General features: G+C 40.9%; 4 non-coding genes across 4 annotated transcripts; all 4 read left to right on the forward strand.

Moving 5' to 3' along the window:
• The first annotated feature begins 808 nt into the window (after positions 1-808).
• LOC146858734 (small nucleolar RNA U3) lies at positions 809-1,024 on the forward strand. The gene has a single exon (XR_014980258.1). It is a non-coding gene; the product is annotated as a small nucleolar RNA U3 (small nucleolar RNA).
• A 3,161-nt stretch (positions 1,025-4,185) lies between these two features.
• LOC146858735 (small nucleolar RNA U3) lies at positions 4,186-4,401 on the forward strand. The gene has a single exon (XR_014980534.1). It is a non-coding gene; the product is annotated as a small nucleolar RNA U3 (small nucleolar RNA).
• Positions 4,402-7,368: 2,967 nt separating this feature from the next.
• LOC146858736 (small nucleolar RNA U3) lies at positions 7,369-7,584 on the forward strand. The gene has a single exon (XR_014980255.1). It is a non-coding gene; the product is annotated as a small nucleolar RNA U3 (small nucleolar RNA).
• A 3,152-nt stretch (positions 7,585-10,736) lies between these two features.
• LOC146858737 (small nucleolar RNA U3) lies at positions 10,737-10,952 on the forward strand. The gene has a single exon (XR_014980251.1). It is a non-coding gene; the product is annotated as a small nucleolar RNA U3 (small nucleolar RNA).
• Positions 10,953-13,998: the final 3,046 nt, after the last annotated feature.

The following is a 13,998-nucleotide window of genomic DNA, read 5'->3' on the forward strand; positions in this document are numbered from 1 at the left end:
GCCATGGTATCCTATGTAAGGTGGATATCATGGCTAAGTTTGTGAGTCCCTATCAGCAAGCTAACGCCACACTTCGTGACATTATCGCTGGGTTTCCAGCGATAATCTCACGTTAGGCAGTTAGCGTTAGGATTTTTATCGTTTTTGAGATAAGCGTTGCTAATAGCACGTTATCTCAGCGATAATAATCCACGCTAGCCGGCGATAATTATCCTAGCGCTAAGTGCGCTTAGCGATAATTATCGCCGGTTGTTGCTGATATGCCCCTTAGTTTGTTTGGGGAAACTAATCAAAGATGTTGCCGTACATTTGATCTGTGGTGCAACTGTTCAAAATTTAAAGGTAGCTTGAATGCTACAACGTTTGTTTCCACGCTTGCAACCTTAGCAGGTCCCTTCTCGCTAGTGATCAGTGTCACTCTTTTGGCTGTTTGACAGATGCTAATCTGGACCAACTATTCGGATTAAAAATCATCTGTATGATCTTGTGGAACCTGCAGTTTTTTGAAGAAATTTTCCAACTCTCCCTGTGGTACAGCATTGGGTCAGGAACAGGCAGGCTGAATTTGATTGGTTGCTGATTTAAAATATGCAAATTTATAAAGCAGTGTCTCACCAGGATCTATTGAGTAGGCTTTAATGTAAATAAAAGCGTATGCGTGTGCATCTGTGGAATATTATCTTGTGGAGTAAAAAATATGTTTATATTTATATGTTTTTATTTCCGTTGATGATGCCGAACCTTGTCTTACTGTAAGTAGGAAGGGTTTCCACCCTTTCTGTCTGTGTGAGCTATAAAGAATTTTGTTAAGACTATACTTTCAGGCATCATTTCTATAGTTTTTAACTGAGACAATGTGTTTGAAAGTGTATGGTCTTCGCTAACCATGAGGAAGAATTGTAGTTTTCTCTTTTGGGCGTGAAGTGAGTGAACAGTGTTGCATTCCTGTAGCTGCTGTTTGCTATTGATGATCGTTCCTGTTCCTTTCAGGAGGATTGGAGAAAGAGAACACAAACTGAGTGGTTAGCTTTTATTTTTGGGTGTAAGAAAGTCTATCAGTTTCTAATTTCTTGTTTAGTTTGTCATTTCTTTTTTGATTTCTTTGGTTTCTTGTAATTTAACTGTTGAGTATATGAATACTTATTAGAAGCTGTTGAGCTTTCTTGGACTTGTGGTTTTTGCTAGAGGTTCTCTTTGAAAGGCACCTCTCACCATCAGTTGATAATTTGGTATGTTATTTATAAAAAAAGCTTTGTTTTTCGAACATGGATAGTAAAGAGTACATTTTAAATGGATTGTGCGTATGAGCCATTTGTAGAGCCTAGACTTCTGCAAGGCAACTACTGCTACTCAAACGATTTATCACTCTTTCGAATAGACTGTTTAAAGAAACCTGCTAATGCTAGTTAGGCCGTTTAGAGTAAGAGGAAGCGTAACACCCTGGCTTCTTACAACTTACAAGGCTGCGGTGGATCTTAGACTGCTAAGGATGAAAAACTACTCCTTTGGTATTTGTTAAAGTTTTCACAGGAATTCGTGCGGTGCAAAGCAGAAGTAAGGGACTGCGTCTGTTTACTTTTCATTATAAAAGCTTGCGTGCTCAGCACAAAATCTTGCAGCTCCCAACAAGCCCCTGTGCAACCCTTAGTACATCAAGGGCTTGATGCATTCGAACTTTGGAATTTCGCAAGATCCATTGGGGACAGAGGAGTTGCAACGATCGAATAATGGTCAGAACGAGCCACCTGCTCCAGCAAGTGCCATTTTTTTGGTTCTCCTGGTTCAAGTTAGAGTATTCTTACTTCATTGACTGCAATGTTGTGATATCAGTATAGACTTTCTGCCTCGGGTATCACATTGATTAAATGTTCTATCCCCTCGATATAGAAGCTCAGCTTTAACTTGAGTCTATAACTCAAACAGAGGGTATTTAATGACCATTGTAGCCCCCTGTAGCGTTGTCCTATGGTATTTTAGAACACTGGAAGATTGAGAGCCTCATGTAGAGAATCGGAATATCAGCTGGTTGTAAATAGTAAAATAAGCCCTGTGCCTTGAAAGTTCTATAGCTGTAATGGTAAGAACCCCAAATGCCACCATTTTGGATATCCACTATGCTGTGACACCTATGAAACGAGGTAGGTGGGCTGGCGCCAGGCCGTAAATTGTAGAAGTTTACAGTTTGGTGACAGGCCAGGTGAATACCCAGAGCCTATGCCTCTTCTTGGCTTTGTAAGAGTCTGGGGCATCGCCCGACTGCTTTTCCAGCCATGGTCTGTTTTTTCGTAAAAATTACAAAGTTGAGACCATATTGTGATAGCCTTTTAGCCTGCCCCAAGAGGCGATTTTCCTGGTCCCCTTTCTTGTGTTTGTCCAGTGCCTTCAACTTTAGTCTATCATGCTGAATTAAACTTTAGTTAGCTGCATAGATTGCAGCGTCAGGTTTTAATTATCTATCACTGATCTGCTGAGAGCTTAGCCAGGTGGCAGAAAAAATGCTCTTGTGATATCTTCCTGTAACCCTTGGACAGCTTGGCATAGAGTTATAAAACTCTTTGTCTTGATATTTTATGTAGAATCAAGATTGAAATAGTATTTGTAAGTGGCCCAAAGGTGTTGCAGATAAGTTCTGATCTAAAAAGGAAGGGCACAGGCAGAGTTTAATTTTTGAAACAACTGTCTACTGTTGATGGCCGTTCCTTTCTTCATTTGAGGATATGCTGTAAAACGGAATTATATACTGAAAAGTTCAATTCCTGTTCTAATAAATATTAGATACAAAACGTTTCTGGCAAGTATTCACTTCCCAGTGTAAAAAGTCTTCTGTACACAAAACATAAACTATATTTTGGATACTTCTGTAGTGCTGAGACACCTAAAGGTCTTTTAGCTTTGAAAAGCTGCATGAATTCAAGCTGGGTGGTAGTACAAGTTGTTCATGTGAACGCTTTCTTAGATAGCCAGGCATTCAGGGCTCTTCTGAAAGTGATAGGTTCCGTTATCTCCCGTATGTGCTGCAAGAGGTTTTTCACTAAGTCTGGACCCACGTCGAAGTTCATCGTCTGCTTAGAGTCTTACATGTGAACTGGGGAACAGTTAGGGGCATATCATCAAGCTGGTGATAAAAAATGATCGCCTAATTAGCAAGGTCACGCTAACGCGTGAAACCTTCCATTAGCGTCGGGATTCCTAACGCCCAGCTTTGCATCTCTAATGAGATGCAAAGTGGGCGTACCTGACCTGACATGACAGGAGAAATGTCGCTAAGCGACATTTCTCCTATCATCAAGGCCCACGCTATGAAGCATAGCGGCAGGAAAAGTAGCGATAACCCCTGTTATTGCTACTTTCCTTACGCCTGCTTCAGGACTGACTTAGCCATGGTATCCTATGTAAGGTGGATATCATGGCTAAGTTTGTGAGTCCCTATCAGCAAGCTAACGCCACACTTCGTGACATTATCGCTGGGTTTCCAGCGATAATCTCACGTTAGGCAGTTAGCGTTAGGATTCTTATCGTTTTTGAGATAAGCGTTGCTAATAGCACGTTATCTCAGCGATAATAATCCACGCTAGCCGGCGATAATTATCCTAGCGCTAAGTGCGCTTAGCGATAATTATCGCCGGTTGTTGCTGATATGCCCCTTAGTTTGTTTGGGGAAACTAATCAAAGATGTTGCCGTACATTTGATCTGTGGTGCAACTGTTCAAAATTTAAAGGTAGCTTGAATGCTACAACGTTTGTTTCCACGCTTGCAACCTTAGCAGGTCCCTTCTCGCTAGTGATCAGTGTCACTCTTTTGGCTGTTTGACAGATGCTAATCTGGACCAACTATTCGGATTAAAAATCATCTGTATGATCTTGTGGAACCTGCAGTTTTTTGAAGAAATGTTCCAACTCTCCCTGTGGTACAGCATTGGGTCAGGAACAGGCAGGCTGAATTTGATTGGTTGCTGATTTAAAATATGCAAATTTATAAAGCAGTGTCTCACCAGGATCTATTGAGTAGGCTTTAATGTAAATAAAAGCGTATGCGTGTGCATCTGTGGAATATTATCTTGTGGAGTAAAAAATATGTTTATATTTATATGTTTTTATTTCCGTTGATGATGCCGAACCTTGTCTTACTGTAAGTAGGAAGGGTTTCCACCCTTTCTGTCTGTGTGAGCTATAAAGAATTTTGTTAAGACTATACTTTCAGGGATCATTTCTATAGTTTTTAACTGAGGAAATGTGTTTGAAAGTGTCTGGTCTTCGCTAACCACGAGGAAGAATTGTAGTTTTCTCTTTTGGGCGTGAAGTGAGTGAACAGTGTTGCATTCCTGTAGCTGCTGTTTGCTATTGATGATCGTTCCTGTTCCTTTCAGGAGGATTGGAGAAAGAGAACACAAACTGAGTGGTTAGCTTTTATTTTTGGGTGTAAGAAAGTCTATCAGTTTCTAATTTCTTGTTTAGTTTGTCATTTCTTTTTTGATTTCTTTGGTTTCTTGTAACTTAACTGTTGAGTATATGAATACTTATTAGAAGCTGTTGAGCTTTCTTGGACTTGTGGTTTTTGCAAGAGGTTCTCTTTGAAAGGCACCTCTCACCATCAGTTGATAATTTGGTATGTTATTTATAAAAAAAGCTTTGTTTTTCGAACATGGATAGTAAAGAGTACATTTTAAATGGATTGTGCGTATGAGCCATTTGTAGAGCCTAAGTTTTCACAGGAATTCGTGCGGTGCAAAGCAGAAGTAAGGGACTGCGTCTGTTTACTATTCATTATAAAAGCTTGCGTGCTCAGCACAAAATCTTGCAGCTCCCAACAAGCCCCTGTGCAACCCTTAGTACATCAAGGGCTTGATGCATTCGAACTTTGGAATTTTGCAAGATCCATTGGGGGACAGAGGAGTTGCAACGATCGAATAATGGTCAGAACGAGCCACCTGCTCCAGCAAGTGCCATTTTTTTGGTTCTCCTGGTTCAAGTTAGAGTATTCTTACTTCATTGACGGGAATGTTGTGATATCAGTATAGACTTTCTGCCTCGGGTATCACATTGATTAAATGTTCTATCCCCTCGATATAGAAGCTCAGCTTTAACTTGAGTCTATAACTCAAACAGAGGGTATTTAATGACCATTGTAGCCCCCTGTAGCGTTGTGCTATGGTATTTTAGAACACTGGAAGATTGAGAGCCTCATGTAGAGAATCGGAATATCAGCTGGTTGTAAATAGTAACATAAGCCCTGTGCCTTGAAAGTTCTATAGCTGTAATGGCTAGAACCCCAAATGCCACCATTTTGGATATCCACTATGCTGCGACACCTATGAAACGAGGTAGGTGGGCTGGCGCCAGGCCGTAAATTGTAGAAGTTTACAGTTTGGTGACAGGCCAGGTGAATACCCAGAGCCTTTGCCTCTTCTTGGCTTTGTAAGAGTCTGGGGCATCGCCCGACTGCTTTTCCAGCCATGGTCTGTTTTTACGTAAAAATTACAAAGTTGAGACCATATTGTGATAGCCTTTTAGCCTGCCCCAAGAGGCGATTTTCCTGGTCCCCTTTCTTGTGTTTGTCCAGTGCCTTCAACTTTAGTCTATCATGCTGAATTAAACTTTAGTTAGCTGCATAGATTGCAGCGTCAGGTTTTAATTATCTATCACTGATCTGCTGAGAGCTTAGCCAGGTGGCAGAAAAAATGCTCTTGTGATATCTTCCTGTAACCCTTGGACAGCTTGGCATAGAGTTATAAAACTCTTTGTCTTGATATGTTATGTAGAATCAAGATTGAAATAGTATTTGTAAGTGGCCCAAAGGTGTTGCAGATAAGTTCTGATCTAAAAAGGAAGGGCACAGGCAGAGTTTAATTTTTGAAACAACTGTCTACTGTTGATGGCCGTTCCTTTCTTCATTTGAGGATATGCTGTAAAACGGAATTATATACTGAAAAGTTCAATTCCTGTTCTAATAAATATTAGATACAAAACGTTTCTGGCAAGTATTCACTTCCCAGTGTAAAAAGTCTTCTGTACACAAAACATAAACTATATTTTGGATACTTCTGTAGTGCTGAGACACCTAAAGGTCTTTTAGCTTTGAAAAGCTGCATGAATTCAAGCTGGGTGGTAGTACAAGTTGTTCATGTGAACGCTTTCTTAGATAGCCAGGCATTCAGGGCTCTTCTGAAAGTGATAGGTTCCGTTATCTCCCGTATGTGCTGCAAGAGGTTTTTCACTAAGTCTGGACCCCCGTCGAAGTTCATCGTCTGCTTAGAGTCTTACATGTGAACTGGGGAACAGTTAGGGGCATATCATCAAGCTGGTGATAAAAAATGATCGCCTAATTAGCAAGGTCACGCTAACGCGTGAAACCTTGCATTAGCGTCGGGATTCCTAACGCCCAGCTTTGCATCTCTAATGAGATGCAAAGTGGGCGTACCTGACCTGACATGACAGGAGAAATGTCGCTAAGCGACATTTCTCCTATCATCAAGGCCCACGCTATGAAGCATAGCGGCAGGAAAAGTAGCGATAACCCCTGTTATTGCTACTTTCCTTACGCCTGCTTCAGGACTGACTTAGCCATGGTATCCTATGTAAGGTGGATATCATGGCTAAGTTTGTGAGTCCCTATCAGCAAGCTAACGCCACACTTCGTGACATTATCGCTGGGTTTCCAGCGATAATCTCACGTTAGGCAGTTAGCGTTAGGATTTTTATCGTTTTTGAGATAAGCGTTGCTAATAGCACGTTATCTCAGCGATAATAATCCACGCTAGCCGGCGATAATTATCCTAGCGCTAAGTGCGCTTAGCGATAATTATCGCCGGTTGTTGCTGATATGCCCCTTAGTTTGTTTGGGGAAACTAATCAAAGATGTTGCCGTACATTTGATCTGTGGTGCAACTGTTCAAAATTTAAAGGTAGCTTGAATGCTACAACGTTTGTTTCCACGCTTGCAACCTTAGCAGGTCCCTTCTCGCTAGTGATCAGTGTCACTCTTTTGGCTGTTTGACAGATGCTAATCTGGACCAACTATTCGGATTAAAAATCATCTGTATGATCTTGTGGAACCTGCAGTTTTTTGAAGAAATTTTCCAACTCTCCCTGTGGTACAGCATTGGGTCAGGAACAGGCAGGCTGAATTTGATTGGTTGCTGATTTAAAATATGCAAATTTATAAAGCAGTGTCTCACCAGGATCTATTGAGTAGGCTTTAATGTAAATAAAAGCGTATGCGTGTGCATCTGTGGAATATTATTTTGTGGAGTAAAAAATATGTTTATATTTATATGTTTTTATTTCCGTTGATGATGCCGAACCTTGTCTTACTGTAAGTAGGAAGGGTTTCCACCCTTTCTGTCTGTGTGAGCTATAAAGAATTTTGTTAAGACTATACTTTCAGGCATCATTTCTATAGTTTTTAACTGAGGAAATGTGTTTGAAAGTGTCTGGTCTTCGCTAACCATGAGGATGGATTGTAGTTTTCTCTTTTGGGCGTGAAGTGAGTGAACAGTGTTGCATTCATGTAGCTGCTGTTTGCTATTGATGATCGTTCCTGTTCCTTTCAGGAGGATTGGAGAAAGAGAACACAAACTGAGTGGTTAGCTTTTATTTTTGGGTGTAAGAAAGTCTATCAGTTTCTAATTTCTTGTTTAGTTTGTCATTTCTTCTTTGGTTTCTTGTAACTTAACTGTTGAGTATATGAATACTTATTAGAAGCTGTTGAGCTTTCTTGGACTTGTGGTTTTTGCTAGAGGTTCTCTTTGAAAGGCACCTCTCACCATCAGTTGATAATTTGGTATGTTATTTATAAAAAAAGCTTTGTTTTTCGAACATGGATAGTAAAGAGTACATTTTAAATGGATTGTGCGTATGAGCCATTTGTAGAGCCTAGACTTCTGCAAGGCAACTACTGCTACTCAAACGATTTATCACTCTTTCGAATAGACTGTTTAAAGAAACCTGCTAATGCTAGTTAGGCCGTTTAGAGTAAGAGGAAGCGTAACACCCTGGCTTCTTACAACTTACAAGGCTGCGGTGGATCTTAGACTGCTAAGGATGAAAAACTACTCCTTTGGTATTTGTTAAAGTTTTCACAGGAATTCGTGCGGTGCAAAGCAGAAGTAAGGGACTGCGTCTGTTTACTTTTCATTATAAAAGCTTGCGTGCTCAGCACAAAATCTTGCAGCTCCCAACAAGCCCCTGTGCAACCCTTAGTACATCAAGGGCTTGATGCATTCGAACTTTGGAATTTCGCAAGATCCATTGGGGACAGAGGAGTTGCAACGATCGAATAATGGTCAGAACGAGCCACCTGCTCCAGCAAGTGCCATTTTTTTGGTTCTCCTGGTTCAAGTTAGAGTATTCTTACTTCATTGACTGGAATGTTGTGATATCAGTATAGACTTTCTGCCTCGGGTATCACATTGATTAAATGTTCTATCCCCTCGATATAGAAGCTCAGCTTTAACTTGAGTCTATAACTCAAACAGAGGGTATTTAATGACCATTGTAGCCCCCTGTAGCGTTGACCTATGGTATTTTAGAACACTGGAAGATTGAGAGCCTCATGTAGAGAATCGGAATATCAGCTGGTTGTAAATAGTAAAATAAGCCCTGTGCCTTGAAAGTTCTATAGCTGTAATGGTTAGAACCCCAAATGCCACCATTTTGGATATCCACTATGCTGCGACACCTATGAAACGAGGTAGGTGGGCTGGCGCCAGGCCGTAAATTGTAGAAGTTTACAGTTTGGTGACAGGCCAGGTGAATACCCAGAGCCTTTGCCTCTTCTTGGCTTTGTAAGAGTCTGGGGCATCGCCCGACTGCTTTTCCAGCCATGGTCTGTTTTTACGTAAAAATTACAAAGTTGAGACCATATTGTGATAGCCTTTTAGCCTGCCCCAAGAGGCGATTTTCCTGGTCCCCTTTCTTGTGTTTGTCCAGTGCCTTCAACTTTAGTCTATCATGCTGAATTAAACTTTAGTTAGCTGCATAGATTGCAGCGTCAGGTTTTAATTATCTATCACTGATCTGCTGAGAGCTTAGCCAGGTGGCAGAAAAAATGCTCTTGTGATATCTTCCTGTAACCCTTGGACAGCTTGGCATAGAGTTATAAAACTCTTTGTCTTGATATGTTATGTAGAATCAAGATTGAAATAGTATTTGTAAGTGGCCCAAAGGTGTTGCAGATAAGTTCTGATCTAAAAAGGAAGGGCACAGGCAGAGTTTAATTTTTGAAACAACTGTCTACTGTTGATGGCCGTTCCTTTCTTCATTTGAGGATATGCTGTAAAACGGAATTATATACTGAAAAGTTCAATTCCTGTTCTAATAAATATTAGATACAAAACGTTTCTGGCAAGTATTCACTTCCCAGTGTAATAAGTCTTCTGTACACAAAACATAAACTATATTTTGGATACTTCTGTAGTGCTGAGACACCTAAAGGTCTTTTAGCTTTGAAAAACTGCATGAATTCAAGCTGGGTGGTAGTACAAGTTGTTCATGTGAACGCTTTCTTAGATAGCCAGGCATTCAGGGCTCTTCTGAAAGTGATAGGTTCCGTTATCTCCCGTATGTGCTGCAAGAGGTTTTTCACTAAGTCTGGACCCCCGTCGAAGTTCATCGTCTGCTTAGAGTCTTACATGTGAACTGGGGAACAGTTAGGGGCATATCATCAAGCTGGTGATAAAAAATGATCGCCTAATTAGCAAGGTCACGCTAACGCGTGAAACCTTGCATTAGCGTCGGGATTCCTAACGCCCAGCTTTGCATCTCTAATGAGATGCAAAGTGGGCGTACCTGACCTGACATGACAGGAGAAATGTCGCTAAGCGACATTTCTCCTATCATCAAGGCCCACGCTATGAAGCATAGCGGCAGGAAAAGTAGCGATAACCCCTGTTATTGCTACTTTCCTTACGCCTGCTTCAGGACTGACTTAGCCATGGTATCCTATGTAAGGTGGATATCATGGCTAAGTTTGTGAGTCCCTATCAGCAAGCTAACGCCACACTTCGTGACATTATCGCTGGGTTTCCAGCGATAATCTCACGTTAGGCAGTTAGCGTTAGGATTTTTATCGTTTTTGAGATAAGCGTTGCTAATAGCACGTTATCTCAGCGATAATAATCCACGCTAGCCGGCGATAATTATCCTAGCGCTAAGTGCGCTTAGCGATAATTATCGCCGGTTGTTGCTGATATGCCCCTTAGTTTGTTTGGGGAAACTAATCAAAGATGTTGCCGTACATTTGATCTGTGGTGCAACTGTTCAAAATTTAAAGGTAGCTTGAATGCTACAACGTTTGTTTCCACGCTTGCAACCTTAGCAGGTCCCTTCTCGCTAGTGATCAGTGTCACTCTTTTGGCTGTTTGACAGATGCTAATCTGGACCAACTATTCGGATTAAAAATCATCTGTATGATCTTGTGGAACCTGCAGTTTTTTGAAGAAATTTTCCAACTCTCCCTGTGGTACAGCATTGGGTCAGGAACAGGCAGGCTGAATTTGATTGGTTGCTGATTTAAAATATGCAAATTTATAAAGCAGTGTCTCACCAGGATCTATTGAGTAGGCTTTAATGTAAATAAAAGCGTATGCGTGTGCATCTGTGGAATATTATCTTGTGGAGTAAAAAATATGTTTATATTTATATGTTTTTATTTCCGTTGATGATGCCGAACCTTGTCTTACTGTAAGTAGGAAGGGTTTCCACCCTTTCTGTCTGTGTGAGCTATAAAGAATTTTGTTAAGACTATACTTTCAGGCATCATTTCTATAGTTTTTAACTGAGGAAATGTGTTTGAAAGTGTATGGTCTTCGCTAACCATGAGGAAGAATTGTAGTTTTCTCTTTTGGGCGTGAAGTGAGTGAACAGTGTTGCATTCCTGTAGCTGCTGTTTGCTATTGATGATCGTTCCTGTTCCTTTCAGGAGGATTGGAGAAAGAGAACACAAACTGAGTGGTTAGCTTTTATTTTTGGGTGTAAGAAAGTCTATCAGTTTCTAATTTCTTGTTTAGTTTGTCATTTCTTTTTTGATTTCTTTGGTTTCTTGTAACTTAACTGTTGAGTATATGAATACTTATTAGAAGCTGTTGAGCTTTCTTGGACTTGTGGTTTTTGCTAGAGGTTCTCTTTGAAAGGCACCTCTCACCATCAGTTGATAATTTGGTATGTTATTTATAAAAAAAGCTTTGTTTTTCGAACATGGATAGTAAAGAGTACATTTTAAATGGATTGTGCGTATGAGCCATTTGTAGAGCCTAGACTTCTGCAAGGCAACTACTGCTACTCAAACGATTTATCACTCTTTCGAATAGACTGTTTAAAGAAACCTGCTAATGCTAGTTAGGCCGTTTAGAGTAAGAGGAAGCGTAACACCCTGGCTTCTTACAACTTACAAGGCTGCGGTGGATCTTAGACTGCTAAGGATGAAAAACTACTCCTTTGGTATTTGTTAAAGTTTTCACAGGAATTCGTGCGGTGCAAAGCAGAAGTAAGGGACTGCGTCTGTTTACTTTTCATTATAAAAGCTTGCGTGCTCAGCACAAAATCTTGCAGCTCCCAACAAGCCCCTGTGCAACCCTTAGTACATCAAGGGCTTGATGCATTCGAACTTTGGAATTTTGCAAGATCCATTGGGGACAGAGGAGTTGCAACGATCGAATAATGGTCAGAACGAGCCACCTGCTCCTGCAAGTGCCATTTTTTTGGTTCTCCTGGTTCAAGTTAGAGTATTCTTACTTCATTGACTGGAATGTTGTGATATCAGTATAGACTTTCTGCCTCGGGTATCACATTGATTAAATGTTCTATCCCCTCGATATAGAAGCTCAGCTTTAACTTGAGTCTATAACTCAAACAGAGGGTATTTAATGACCATTGTAGCCCCCTGTAGCGTTGACCTATGGTATTTTAGAACACTGGAAGATTGAGAGCCTCATGTAGAGAATCGTAATATCAGCTGGTTGTAAATAGTAAAATAAGCCCTGTGCCTTGAAAGTTCTATAGCTGTAATGGTTAGAACCCCAAATGCCACCATTTTGGATATCCACTATGCTGCGACACCTATGAAACGAGGTAGGTGGGCTGGCGCCAGGCCGTAAATTGTAGAAGTTTACAGTTTGGTGACAGGCCAGGTGAATACCCAGAGCCTTTGCCTCTTCTTGGCTTTGTAAGAGTCTGGGGCATCGCCCGACTGCTTTTCCAGCCATGGTCTGTTTTTACGTAAAAATTACAAAGTTGAGACCATATTGTGATAGCCTTTTAGCCTGCCCCAAGAGGCGATTTTCCTGGTCCCCTTTCTTGTGTTTGTCCAGTGCCTTCAACTTTAGTCTATCATGCTGAATTAAACTTTAGTTAGCTGCATAGATTGCAGCGTCAGGTTTTAATTATCTATCACTGATCTGCTGAGAGCTTAGCCAGGTGGCAGAAAAAATGCTCTTGTGATATCTTCCTGTAACCCTTGGACAGCTTGGCATAGAGTTATAAAACTCTTTGTCTTGATATGTTATGTAGAATCAAGATTGAAATAGTATTTGTAAGTGGCCCAAAGGTGTTGCAGATAAGTTCTGATCTAAAAAGGAAGGGCACAGGCAGAGTTTAATTTTTGAAACAACTGTCTACTGTTGATGGCCGTTCCTTTCTTCATTTGAGGATATGCTGTAAAACGGAATTATATACTGAAAAGTTCAATTCCTGTTCTAATCAATATTAGATACAAAATGTTTCTGGCAAGTATTCACTTCCCATTGTAAAAAGTCTTCTGTACACAAAACATAAACTATATTTTGGATACTTCTGTAGTGCTGAGACACCTAAAGGTCTTTTAGCTTTGAAAAGCTGCATGAATTCAAGCTGGGTGGTAGTACAAGTTGTTCATGTGAACGCTTTCTTAGATAGCCAGGCATTCAGGGCTCTTCTGAAAGTGATAGGTTCCGTTATCTCCCGTATGTGCTGCAAGAGGTTTTTCACTAAGTCTGGACCCCCGTCGAAGTTCATCGTCTGCTTAGAGTCTTACATGTGAACTGGGGAACAGTTAGGGGCATATCATCAAGCTGGTGATAAAAAATGATCGCCTAATTAGCAAGGTCACGCTAACGCGTGAAACCTTGCATTAGCGTCGGGATTCCTAACGCCCAGCTTTGCATCTCTAATGAGATGCAAAGTGGGCGTACCTGACCTGACATGACAGGAGAAATGTCGCTAAGCGACATTTCTCCTATCATCAAGGCCCACGCTATGAAGCATAGCGGCAGGAAAAGTAGCGATAACCCCTGTTATTGCTACTTTCCTTATGCCTGCTTCAGGACTGACTTAGCCATGGTATCCTATGTAAGGTGGATATCATGGCTAAGTTTGTGAGTCCCTATCAGCAAGCTAACGCCACACTTCGTGACATTATCGCTGGGTTTCCAGCGATAATCTCACGTTAGGCAGTTAGCGTTAGGATTTTTATCGTTTTTGAGATAAGCGTTGCTAATAGCACGTTATCTCAGCGATAATAATCCACGCTAGCCGGCGATAATTATCCTAGCGCTAAGTGCGCTTAGCGATAATTATCGCCGGTTGTTGCTGATATGCTCCTTAGTTTGTTTGGGGAAACTAATAAAAGATGTTGCCGTACATTTGATCTGTGGTGCAACTGTTCAAAATTTAAAGGTAGCTTGAATGCTACAACGTTTGTTTCCACGCTTGCAACCTTAGCAGGTCCCTTCTCGCTAGTGATCAGTGTCACTCTTTTGGCTGTTTGACAGATGCTAATCTGGACCAACTATTCGGATTAAAAATCATCTGTATGATCTTGTGGAACCTGCAGTTTTTTGAAGAATTTTCCAACTCTCCCTGTGGTACAGCGTTGGGTCAGGAACAGGCAGGCTGAATTTGATTGGTTGCTGATTTAAAATATGCAAATTTATAAAGCAGTGTCTCACCAGGATCTATTGAGTAGGCTTTAATGTAAATAAAGGCGTATGCGTGTGCATCTGTGGAATATTATCTTGTGGAGTAAAA

The sequence above is a fragment of the Triturus cristatus genome, chromosome 3_2 (genome assembly GCF_964204655.1).
Source record: "Triturus cristatus chromosome 3_2, aTriCri1.1, whole genome shotgun sequence".
Lineage (NCBI taxonomy): Eukaryota > Metazoa > Chordata > Amphibia > Caudata > Salamandridae > Triturus > Triturus cristatus.